This window comes from Chinchilla lanigera, unplaced genomic scaffold, assembly GCF_000276665.1.
Source record: "Chinchilla lanigera isolate Chin_1 unplaced genomic scaffold, ChiLan1.0 scaffold00012, whole genome shotgun sequence".
In the NCBI taxonomy this organism is placed as follows: Eukaryota; Metazoa; Chordata; class Mammalia; order Rodentia; family Chinchillidae; genus Chinchilla; species Chinchilla lanigera.
Genome location: NW_004955413.1, coordinates 5,986,729 through 5,998,470, shown reverse-complemented (window position 1 = coordinate 5,998,470; position 11,742 = coordinate 5,986,729). Strand labels below are relative to the sequence as shown.

General features: G+C 38.3%; 1 protein-coding gene across 2 annotated transcripts in view; it reads left to right on the top strand.

Annotated features, from left to right (window-relative positions):
• The first annotated feature begins 2,440 nt into the window (after positions 1-2,440).
• LOC102021328 (alpha-2-macroglobulin-like) overlaps positions 2,441-11,742 on the top strand; it is a 110,679-nt gene continuing 101,377 nt past the window's right edge. For both annotated transcript variants that reach the window (XM_013511451.1, XM_005378888.2), the window contains exon 1: positions 2,441-2,717. The gene's annotated coding sequence lies outside the window, so the exon portion shown is untranslated. The remainder of the gene's footprint in view (positions 2,718-11,742) is intronic.

Here is an 11,742-nt window from a genome sequence, read left to right as displayed (position 1 = left end):
GGTTACTATTCAGGTCAGCCTGTGTCCTTGCTACTGTTGGTACCTTTGGAATGATATCAGCCCCCTGGTTGGACTGTAGGCCACAGGGTAGGGGTTGAGTGGGTTGTCAGACTTAATGTCTGAAGTCACGGGGTCTGGTTGCTCCCTTATTTTCCCAGGCATTGTCCTCTTTCAGGATCAAGTTGTTGGTTAACCCTCTGCCTTGAGGAAGCACGATGTAGTTAGTGGGTGAGTGCACCTTTGCTGCAGAGGGCCATCGTGCAGCAGGCATCTGCTTGCTGGTGTTGTTTTTGTTATTATAGCTTTGTGGTATAACTTAAAATGGGGTATTATGATGCCTCCAACATTACTCTTTTTGCTCAGGACTCTTGACTATTTTGGGTGTTTTAAAATTCCATATGCGTTTTTTTTTTTTTTTTTTTTTTTACCTGCACAGAACTATCTGTTAATTCAGTAGTTTGAGGAATAGAAAAACAACAACAAAACTCTACCATATTCACAGTAACAATGAAATTGTGAAATCTGATGCTTATAAACATTCCTCATTTAACAATCTCCCTGTTCAAGGACTGTTCAGACTTATGACTCATCTTTTTTGTACAGTTCTGTACATCTTGTTTAGAGAGCCTCAAATGTCTTTTTTGTACAGCATGTCTTGTTTATATAGTACTATAATTTTTGCTGATTGTACTGTACAGCACTGTACTTTTGTGTTCTGTTATACATTATAGTACTGCCTGTAAGAATTACACAAATAAATGCACAGTGATCAGGTTGGAGTTTCCTTTGGCCATTTCTTGTTCTGAATATTGCTACATACACACTGTATACAGTTCCTCATTTAGTGACCAATTCAGTTAATGATCTGATATAATCACAAGAATAGAAATCGGTCGTAAATGAGGAGTGTGTATGGTATCAAGTTGGCATCTAATGTCTTTGAATATTTTTAAGTCATGTCTTCATTAGTAAAAACCATTTAAATTTTTAACCCTTTGTAGGAATTTCAGAAGAGAGAAGGGAGAGGTCAGGGGAGAACCCATGGCAGAAACGTCAGAGACCAGCCTTCCAAACAAAGAAAAGGAACATTTCTTCCTGCCCAGAGCCTCTTTTTCCAGTCACCACCCCAGAAGGAAAGTCGACCATGAGTTTGGAATACAAGCTTGGAGTACAGGGTGACTCAGATAAATACAGTCAGAAAAACTGTGAGAGGGAAGCGGAGTGAGGGCCGGGGCTGCTGTGCACACACACCCAGCCGGTGATGGCCACATCATACCCCCAGGGCTGGACGTGAGCTCACCTCATCACAAAAGGTAAAGAAATAGAAAATATAAATTCTCTCTTCATAGGCAGCTGGGATGGGGGAGACCAAGGGGAAGAAGACGCCCTCCTTTGAAGATGAGGGTCCAAGAAGAAGTTAAAAATAGAACAGGTCTCAGAGACCATAGCAGGTCAGAGTGGCACTTGTCTCATTTGCGGCAAAGTGCAGGTCTGGACACCAGAAGCTGGGCTGGAAACCTGTGCTTGAGCTTCCTCTTCCTCCCCACCCCACCCACCAACAGCACAGAAGCACAGTTTAACACATGCCTGGCCCACCTAGCAGGGGCTCAGTAGGAAATTGAAGCACTTTGGGATCTGCAAACTAAGCAAACATCTGGGCTGCCTCACGAGGCCAGAGTACAGGGAAAGGAGAGGCTGGGGACACCGTCCCCTTCAAATGGTTCCTGCAGCACTAGGGGGTTGAGGGGGGCTGAGTCCTTCTGCCCAGCCCAGGGCTCTTTGGCTTCTGGGAGAGGCAGCACAGGTGGGCAAGGTGCCCACCTTAGGTCTGCCCAGTGCAGGGTCTGATGCCCAGGCTGCTGTGGCTTTGTCTCTTCCCTTTGGTTGTGACAGTGAGAGGCAGGCACCTAAGAGACCCAGTCCTCCTAGAGTACAGCAGAGGGGAACTGAGGGGAGGCTGGGAAGTGTCCTGGGAGGTCCTGTCTTCTTTGGGGTGGGAAAGGGGAGTCAGTTTTCAGTGTATAAAAAAGTGAGTCCCTGAAGTCAGGAAGAGCGGAGCTCTTTTCAAAATTCCTGTTTTCCTCTTTTCTGGAAAACTTTGTGTTGGAGATGTTGCCCTAGGGGTCCAAAGTGCACTGAGGGGGTAGGGTTGGGGGCGGCATTGGCACTAGACGGCCCAGGCTCCTCTGATGAATGTTTTGTCACTGCTGCAGCAGGTGGTGGGAGCAGAGCCAGGATAAAGCACAAGACGGGGTGGAACACGGGTGCAACTGGGGTTAATGCAAAAACTTCAAGAAGAGAAATTTGGAGAGCGGGAAAGGAGAGTGGCAGAAGAGAGGAAACAGCAAGAAGCGTGCACCAGAAAGCTTTTTCAGAAGAAGGAAACAGAAAAGCAGCCCTAGCAACACCCCCGCCACCCTCCGCCGCCCCCGCCGCCTCATTGCCTGTTGTCCAGGGCGAGGCTCTGACACAGAAAGCTCAGGGTGGCCGGGCCACTTCCCCTCAGTGGTTTTGGGCACAGAAGGGAGGTGAAACTTACTCAGCCCACTGGTGACCAGGGTAGCCAGAGGCCCAGAGCAGCTCTCCTCTCGCTTGGAGCCTGACGAGTCCTCATCCATGGTGTTTGCCTTGATGCTCATGCCAATGGCCAGGTCCCACCAAGCAGCTCCTGGAGGCTGAGGAGCCTGGGGAAGACTCTACGCCCTGCTCCAGGCCAGGTACAGTAGGTTGCTCTTTTCGCCCAGGCGGGCAGGCACTGCTTCTTGAGGAAGCCTTCATGTAGTTGGGCAGAAGGGCCAGAAAGGGGTCCCAAGGACCCCTTCTGAGAAGTGGCATCTTCATTCTCAGGGGTCCTGCTCTTACCATTGTCCTTTGCTGTGGCCGCAAGATCCTTGACAAGGGGCCTTCCCATGCCCTGGGTCCCATCCAGGCGGGAGTGTGCAGGGGCCGTCTCTCTGCAGGCAGTCCTGCATAGGAATTTTAAAATTACTTTTTCTAGACCTATGAAAAATTTTTTATTTTAATAGAGATTGCATTGATTTTATAGGTGAATTTTGGTAATATGGCCATTTAAACAATATTAGTTTGGTAATCCATGAACAAAGTCTTTCTATTTTCTAATATATTTACTTTCAGTTCTTGTAACTTCTCACTATAGGGGTCTTCACCTTGGTTTAAGGTGACTCCTAGGTATCTTTTCAAGCTATTGTGAATGAAACTGTTTTCCTTATTTCTTTCTCAGGTAGTTCATTATTGGTGACTAGGGAAGCTACTGAGTTTTGTGTGCTGATTTTGTACCCTACTATCTTGTTGAATTTGTTTTTAAGATTTAAGAGTCTTCTGGTGGAGTTTTAGGGTCTTCTACGTAACAGATATGTCTATAAGTAGGGATATTTGATTTCTTTCTTTCCTACTTCCACACCTTTTATTTCCTTCTCCTGCATAATGGCCCTCACTAACAGTTCAAGTACAATACTGAACAAAAGTGGTGAGGTTGACATCTTTGTTTCAGTCCTGATTTGAGAGGAAAGGCCTTCAATTTTTATCCCACTGAGTGTAATGTTGCCAGTGCTTTGTTGTATATAGCTCTTATCAATTTGAGGGGAGATACTTCTATACCTATTTTTGTTAGGCCTTTTTTTTACGATGAAAGGGTGCTGGAAAAAAAAAAGATAATGGAAAAAATGAAAAATGTTACTATTTAATATTTATAAATTTCTATCAAACTAGACATATTAAAATTAAAAGGCAGTAACCCAGGGGGGAAAATGCTTGCTACAAAAAACATTTTTAATATACACTAATAGAATCTCAAAGATCAAAAGATAAGAATGCATAATTAATAAGTAAAAAATATAAGTAATCTCTACACTTGATATTAGCCAAAAGGCCAAAAAGTGATTATAGATAATATCTAAAATAAAAAGTTGAAACAATAAAAAAAAAAAAAAGAAAGGGTGCTGGATTTTGTGGAAGGCTTTTTCTGCATTGACTGAGATGACCATGTAATGTTTTAATTCTTGATTTTATTTATGTAGAGTATTACTTTTATTGATTTACATATATCAAAGCATCCTTGTATCTCTGTGAAGAAGCCAACTAGATCATAGTGTACAATTTTTAAGTACTTTGTTGAATTTGATTTTCAGAACTCCTCTCTCTTGTTGAGTATCTTTGCATCTATATTCACCAAGGAGTTTGGTCTGTAATTTTCTTTTTTGATATTGTTGAATTTTTATTTGGTTTTGCTATCAGGATAAGGCTAACTTCATAAGTTCAATTTTGAAGCATCCCTTCTTTATTTCATAGATAAGTTTAAGGAGCACTGGTGTTCTTCTTTAAAAGTTTGCTAAAATCCACTAGGTCCTGAGATTTTCTTAGTTAGGAGAGTATTTATTATTATTTCAATATCATTGTTATTAGTGTTTAGATTTTTTTTATCTTCTTGATTCAATTTTGGTAGGTCATCTGTGCTTAGGAATCTAGATTCTCCAGCTTATTAGAGTGCAAGTTTTCAAAATTGTTTCTAATGATTATCTAGATTTCAGTACTCTGTGTTATAACTTCACCATTTTTGTCTCTAATTTCTTTAATTTGGGTCTTTTTTGTTTGTAAGTTTGTCCAGGTTTTTATCAATCTTGTTTATCATTTGAAAGATTGAACTCTTTGATTCATTGATTCTTTGTATTGTTCTTTTATCCTCTATTTCATTAACTTCTGCTTGATCTTTATTAATCTTTTCTTCTGCTGGGTTTGGTTTTGGTTGGTACTTATTTTTCTAGTACCTTAAGATGCGTCATTAGGTTATTTAGTTGGGTTTACTCTATTTTTTGAATGTAGGCATGCTTTGCCATAAACTCCCCTCTTAGAACTTCTTTCATTGTGTCCAATAGATTCTGATAATGTATGCTGTGTGTTCACTATTGTTCAATTCTAGAAATTTAAAAATTTAAAAATTTCTCCCCTTATTTCTTCAGTCACCCACTAATCATTCAAAATCATATTTGTGTGGTTTCTGTGATTTCTTTTGCTTCCTAGTTTCATTCCCTTATTGTCTGGTAGGACACATGAGAATATTTTAATGGTTTGTACATTTTTTTTTTTTGTTTGTCTTTTTGAGACAGGGTCTCGCTACGCAGTTCAGGCTAGTCTTGAGCTCACTTTGTAGCCCAGGCTGACCTTGAACTCACAAAGATCCTTCTGCCTCAGCCTCCAGAGGGCTGGGATTACAGGCGTGTGCCACCATGCCCAGTTGTTTTGCACTTATTAAAACCTGCTTGGCACCCCAGATCTTAGCTTTTCTGTGTCATAGTCATCATATTCCTGGGCCTAAGCTAGGTCATAGGGAGGGTGCCTACTGTCTCCCTGGAAAGAAGTGACTGTTGCTTCTTGCAGATATAAAAAAGTGAGCATTTTCTGTTTTCTCATGTTACTATCAAGGCAAAAGAAGTTACTAAAGATGGCTCCCCATCTTGCTTCTGTCCAAACCTATCTCCTGTGCAACCTACCGAGGCAAAAGAGAGAGGCTTTCAAGGCGGCTTCCCATCCCAGCACTGCCTAAGACTCCAGGAAAAGGCTGAGTGTTATCACTCCTGTTCCTGATCTCTTGATTGAATTCAGGTCACCTTTCTGCTCAGGCTGTGTATCCATCCATTTGCAAAGTCAACATTTGTAAGAATACACTGAAGTTTTCTCTTACCGTTCTGCTGGAGAGGAGATATCGTCCACCACTGAGTGGCCATCCATTCAGTGTTGGTCTGCCCTACTTCGTTTATTTTTCTAAACAGTATTTTTTGGTTTCACCTGGCTGTTTGCTCATTGAAGCTGTGACCCTGTGATTGTCTCTAGGCCCCCTATCTTTTCACAAAGCCAGGCACTTGTGGGTTTGGAAGAATATCCTGACATGGTCTGTGAGTGCTGACTCCCTCCAGTCCTCTTCGATCCAAAGCCTTTCCAAGAAACTTGAAGTGTCGTTTGGATACTTCTAAACATTCGGAATTCGAAAGAAAGAAGTAACTTAATTTTTTATCTTCTAAAAATATTTCTTGGGTTATAAAAGCAATTCTTGTGTTAAAATATATGGGTATGAAGAAAGTAGAAGAAAGCAGAAAATAAGAAAGGAGTCAGCCCCCCCCATTTCCTGTGTATAAATATTATTATATATTGGAGATACAGATTTTTCTTTTTCTCCTATCTAACCATTTTTAAGTGTGTAATTTAGCAGTGCTAAGTATATTTGCATTGCTGGGAAATGTATTTACAGAAATACTCTTATACTACAAATCTGAAACTTTACAGTCATTAAACAACTCCTTTTTTCCTCCTGACCTTAGTCTCTAGTGATTACAATTCTAATTTTTGTTTTCATGATTTTTTGACTACTTTAGTTATCTCAAATGTGTAATCACACAGTATGTGTATGTATCTGTCTGACATTTAATTTATGAAAATGGTGTCAATATTTATCTATGTTCTAGCATGTACTGGAGATTCATGTTTTAAAGGTGGGCATTGTGTTCTTAGCTCTCTCTCTCTCTCTCTCCTTCTCTCTCTCTCTCTCTGTGTTAGTCAACTTTCTATTACTGTGAAAAATACCTGACAGAAATAACTTAAAGAAGGAAAGATTTTTTTCTGGTTCATAGTTTCAGTTCCTGGCTGCTTGGTTCCATTGCTTCTGAGCCCATGGTGAAGCAGAGGCAGAGGATCATAGTGCAAGGGTGTGGTGGAGCAGATCTGCACACTTCCTGGCAGCTGAGAAGGAGAGAAAGAAAGGGACATATCTCAGTATGATATCAATATCTGTATCTATCTATTTATAGAGAGATAGCCTAGTATCCTTCTTCCTCCAAAAAGGCTTCACCTCCTAAAGTTTCTTCCACCTCCTGCCAATGCTGCCCACTGGGGCCTACACCTTCAACAGCGAGCCTTTGGAGAAACATCCCAGATGTAAGCCATAGCAATATCCCCACTAAACAATCCATTCATTCATTAATGGCAATTAAGGTGTTTTCTCTCTGGCGCATTGTAAGTAGTGGTTTGTCATTATGTATGCAACTATCTCTTCAAAGACTTACTTTCACTTCTCTGGGAAATATAATTGGTTCTACATATAAGTAGGTTCTACATCCATAAAGTGTAGATCGAAATAACTTGGAAAAAAAATCTAAAAAGTTAAAAGAAGCAAAACTTAAGTTTGGGTGCCAAATGCTATGCTGAATCTATGTAAAAGAAGTGCTGAGTAGGTGTGGCTTGCTGAGATCTGCAGGGTTTGAGCAGTGTTTGCTTTGTGTCTGGTTTGTATACTATGTATTTAGGACTGTGAGGGTTGTGTCTGTAGTAAACATATAGAGATTCTTTTCGCTTTTTCTGCAACAATGGAGTATAATGATTGCATAGTGCTCACACTGTATTACACATCTAGACAGGATGTGGAGCACACAAAATGCACATTTATATGCAAATATTATAACGTTTTATAAAAGGGACTTGAGCACCTGTGGATTTTGTTGTCTGTAGGCATATTTCCATTTCCCATGGATACTGAGGAATTTCCCAAATTTTAAAGGAAATTTTCTATGCAATTTTCTACAGCTGCTACCCCCTTTTACAATTAACAGTAGACAAAGATCTTGATTTCTCTCTATCTTCCCCAACACTTATTTTTTTTCTTTTTTAAAAAAGATAATGGCTATCTTGATAGTATAATATGTAACATTGTGGTTTTGATTTTTATTCCTCTAATAATTAGTAATGTGAACATCTTTTTATATACTTAGTAGAAGTTTGTATGTAATTGAAGAAATATCTATGCAAGTCCTTTCCTCATGTATTAAATCAGACTATTTTTCTATTTTTGAGTTGTAGGGATTCTTTCATACTATGGATATCAATCCCTTATCAAATGTACAGTTGCAAATATTTTCTTCCTTTTTTGTAGATTGTTTTTTCCCTCGATTGTATCTCTTGATATCTAAAAGTTTTTACATTTGGTGTAATTCTATTTATTTACCTTTGCTTTTATTCTTTATACTTTTGATATCACCACCTAGAAATCATATATGAATATAAATGCATTGAGTAGTTACTTTATATTTATGTTATAATTAGTAAACCACGTGTTGAAGTTCAGTTTCTTATTTTAAGTGCTTCATACATGTTTACTTTTGTCTTTAAGGTGTATTCTGTCAGATAAGTTATTAGATGTAGAAGTCTTGGCTCATCTTGCACAAAGGAAGGATTGTGTTCATTTCTGCATCCCCAGTGCTTAGAACAGTAGCTCATATTATGTATGAAATGCTCAGTAAGTATTTGTGGAGTGATAAAAAGGAAATGTACATATATAAATTTGTAAGATATAACTCAGAACTGAATCTCAGGAAAATGAGAAGACATCTGCAGACTATGGCAGACCCTGCTCACAACAACCTCCTCCCCAGCCATTTTCAAACTCAGGGTGACTATTTGGTATACTGTAGTTTGGCTAATGAGGTGCAAATGGAAATCTGCTGGGTGGGGCTTATGGGAAAGGCATTTATACTTAATAAAGAGAATTTCAGTGGGCAGCCTGAGTATTCTTGCGTGGAAAATAGATGTGCTGCTTGAAATTTCAGTGGCTCTTGAGATAGTGAAGGAACAAGCATGCCGAGGAACTTGCTAAACAAGTTCAAAGATAGAAAGGGTCTGCGTCCTTATTAGTATTATTGGTCCACTGTGCTGACCTTGGAATACCAACCTATGAACCTCTCTATTTGCCTAGGCAACTGTTAGTTGCTTTTTTGTTATTGATTGCCAAACGAATTCCTAGCTGACTCAAACAGATGCAAAATATATTCATGCAGATAAGTGAATGTGACTAAATACTTGGGATTGTGAAATAACATGAGGCGTTAGGTAATCTGTAAGTAAATACATGAGTTGAGCTTGGCTGGGGATTAGGGATAAAATTAGAGGAGTTGGAACCTTGTATTTCAGAAAACAATCTGGATTTAATTCTGTAGGAAAATATGTAGATAATGAAGAGAGAAGTGATATTATTTATTTAATCATATCAAAAACTCCATCAATACAAAGACCCTATTATTAAACACATTAAAGAAGAATATCTCACCTAAATAAATGATGACATGATAATGAAGAAACACATCTTGGTCTCAGAGATATGAAGAGACATGTACCTTAGAATCAATGAAAATGGGTTACAGATAATATGGGAAAAGTTTTCAATTAGCAGTAACTGTGCCTTGGATAAACATTGTTGGCTATGATACTGCCATTGTGCAAAGCTATAGATAATATGTATGGCTAAATGTACAGGCATTGTGATGAGCACTTTGCCTTGATTATTTCACTTTTGCATTCAACATTTTAGGACTTAGGTATGGGTTCTTTTTTTTCTATTTTAGAGGTGGGGTTAGAAGATGACTCTAGGTTTCTTGCAAGACCAAATGCCTGGGTACTCTTGCTAATCATAGGTGTGGAAAAATAAGGGAGAATTTTAGACAAAAAATTTGAGGTTCTGCTGAGATATTCAGTGAAACTATTGAGCAAGGAGGTGGGTATGAGGTTCAAAAGTTAAGGGAAAAATGAATTAATCAGATCATTCATTTGTCAATCAATATTCAAGAATGTACAGTGTGCCAGGTTCTGTATCAGGTACTAGGGATATTTTGGCAGGCGCACCAATCAAGTGAAGAAGAAGGACATTGTTTAACCAGTCCATAATTACTTTGAAGTGTATTTTGCACTGATTGTTCTGTGTTTAACAAAAGCCACACAAGTCTTTGCCACCGGGGAACTTAATTTCTGTGGAAAAATACAGACCTGAACAAATAAGTGAGACATTTCCTACAATGATAATGTTATGAGTGAAAAGAGTTTTTCTCCCCCCCAAACAGATGTTATCAGTTCTTCCAAGATTTGATCTAGACTGTGTGGTTGTGGAAAATTTCTCCTATGTTATAACCCGTTAAGCTAAGAATTCATCCTTCCCACAGAGCAGAGAGTAAGTTATACAATGATGTAAGTAAAGGAAATCATGTGCTGATGTCATCAGATAGAAACAAAGTTATCCAGAATGGAGAGAGTGCCTATAAAAGACACATCTCCTCCACAGAGAAGAGTATGGGGAACAATATCAGGATGAAAATGCAAATATGGGAAAATACAAATGGTAAACACAAGCTATTGAAGCAATGAAAATAGAACATGTCAAGGACAAGGAGCACAGAACCAATTGCCAAATAATTCCAACATTTAGAAGTTTAAGGAAGAAGAAGAAGGAAAAGAAAAGTGGTCTGTGATGGAGGAGCTGAAAGGAGAAGCTGAAAAGGGTTATTTTGGAGAAACCAAACTAGAAATTGGTAGAGGAAATGTAGGCGAGATCATACAGTTTAATGTCCTCATAATCAGTGTTGGCAAAATGGAAAGGAACTTGATAGTACTCTTGGTTAGATGCTGGCTGTCCTCATCTCAACAGCAATCATGTGGGACAGGGGACTGAAGAGGTTATGGTGTTTGGGAGAATGACACCATTTTTCTTCTCTCCATCTTCCCCCACCTCAACTGTCTGACTACAGTCTTAGAACAGAGGATATAACTCAAATCTCCTCTGGGAGAACATCAAATTAAGGCCTCACTCACCTGTGATGTCCTTTTACTTTAGGTACTTTGAAAATACCAAGACCCCCAGGTGTTCCTCTCTTATTGTCTCTCATTTTATTTTACTGTGGTAAAAAATGTTAACATGATTTTAACAAAAATTTAAATGTACAACACATATTGGTAACTATGGGTATAAAGTTGTGGAGTAGATCTCTAGAATTTATGTATCTTGCTTACTGAAACATGATAATTAATAGTTCCCATTTCCTCAGCCTGTGCAATAGCTGTTTCACTACTTGATTCTATGAATAAAATCTTATTTAGATGCTTCATATAAATGGAATTATGTAGTATTTGTTTTATTGTGATGAGCTTATTAGTAACATAATGTCTTAAGTGTCATTAATTTTTAAAAATATTATAACATTTTCTGCTTTCTTGAGGCAGAATAATGCTTTGTTATATGTATATGCCACATTTATGTATACACTCATCTGTGTATGGACATTTAGGGTGTTTTTCCATTTGGACTATTTTTAATAATCCTGTAAAGAACATGAGGATGCAAATGTATATTTTAAGTTATTATTTCAATTCTTTAAATTTAGAATATCTAGAGAAAAGATTGCTAGATCAAATGGTGTTTCTAGGTTTAACTTCTTGAGGATTTCATTTTGTTTTTAAATTTATTTTTTATTGGTACATGTTCACAGTACATAATGTTTACATTTATGTGTGGAGTCAGTACATGTACATAACACATCTTATTTTTCTCATCCCCTCCCCCTTCCACCCTTTCCTATGCTTTCCAACTCTTGGTGTCTTTCCCATTTGCAAATGCACACTTTATAGCAGCAATACCGTCTTGCATTCCCCTCAGCAGTCTGTCGGTTCCAATTTATCTACATTTTTGCCAACATTTGCCTTTTGTTTGATAATGGAAATCTTTTTAAAAAAATTTTATTTTTAAAGGTAAAAGAAGCAAAACATATTAAGAAGCACACATAGAAACAATAAAAACAATACAGAATTTCAGACAAGGTGATAAGAAATTAACAATGGTTGTTGTATTACATACTGTTATCTTCATATTGGTTATTCAGATAAACAAATATATGTATTTTTTATTTTATTTTATTTTTT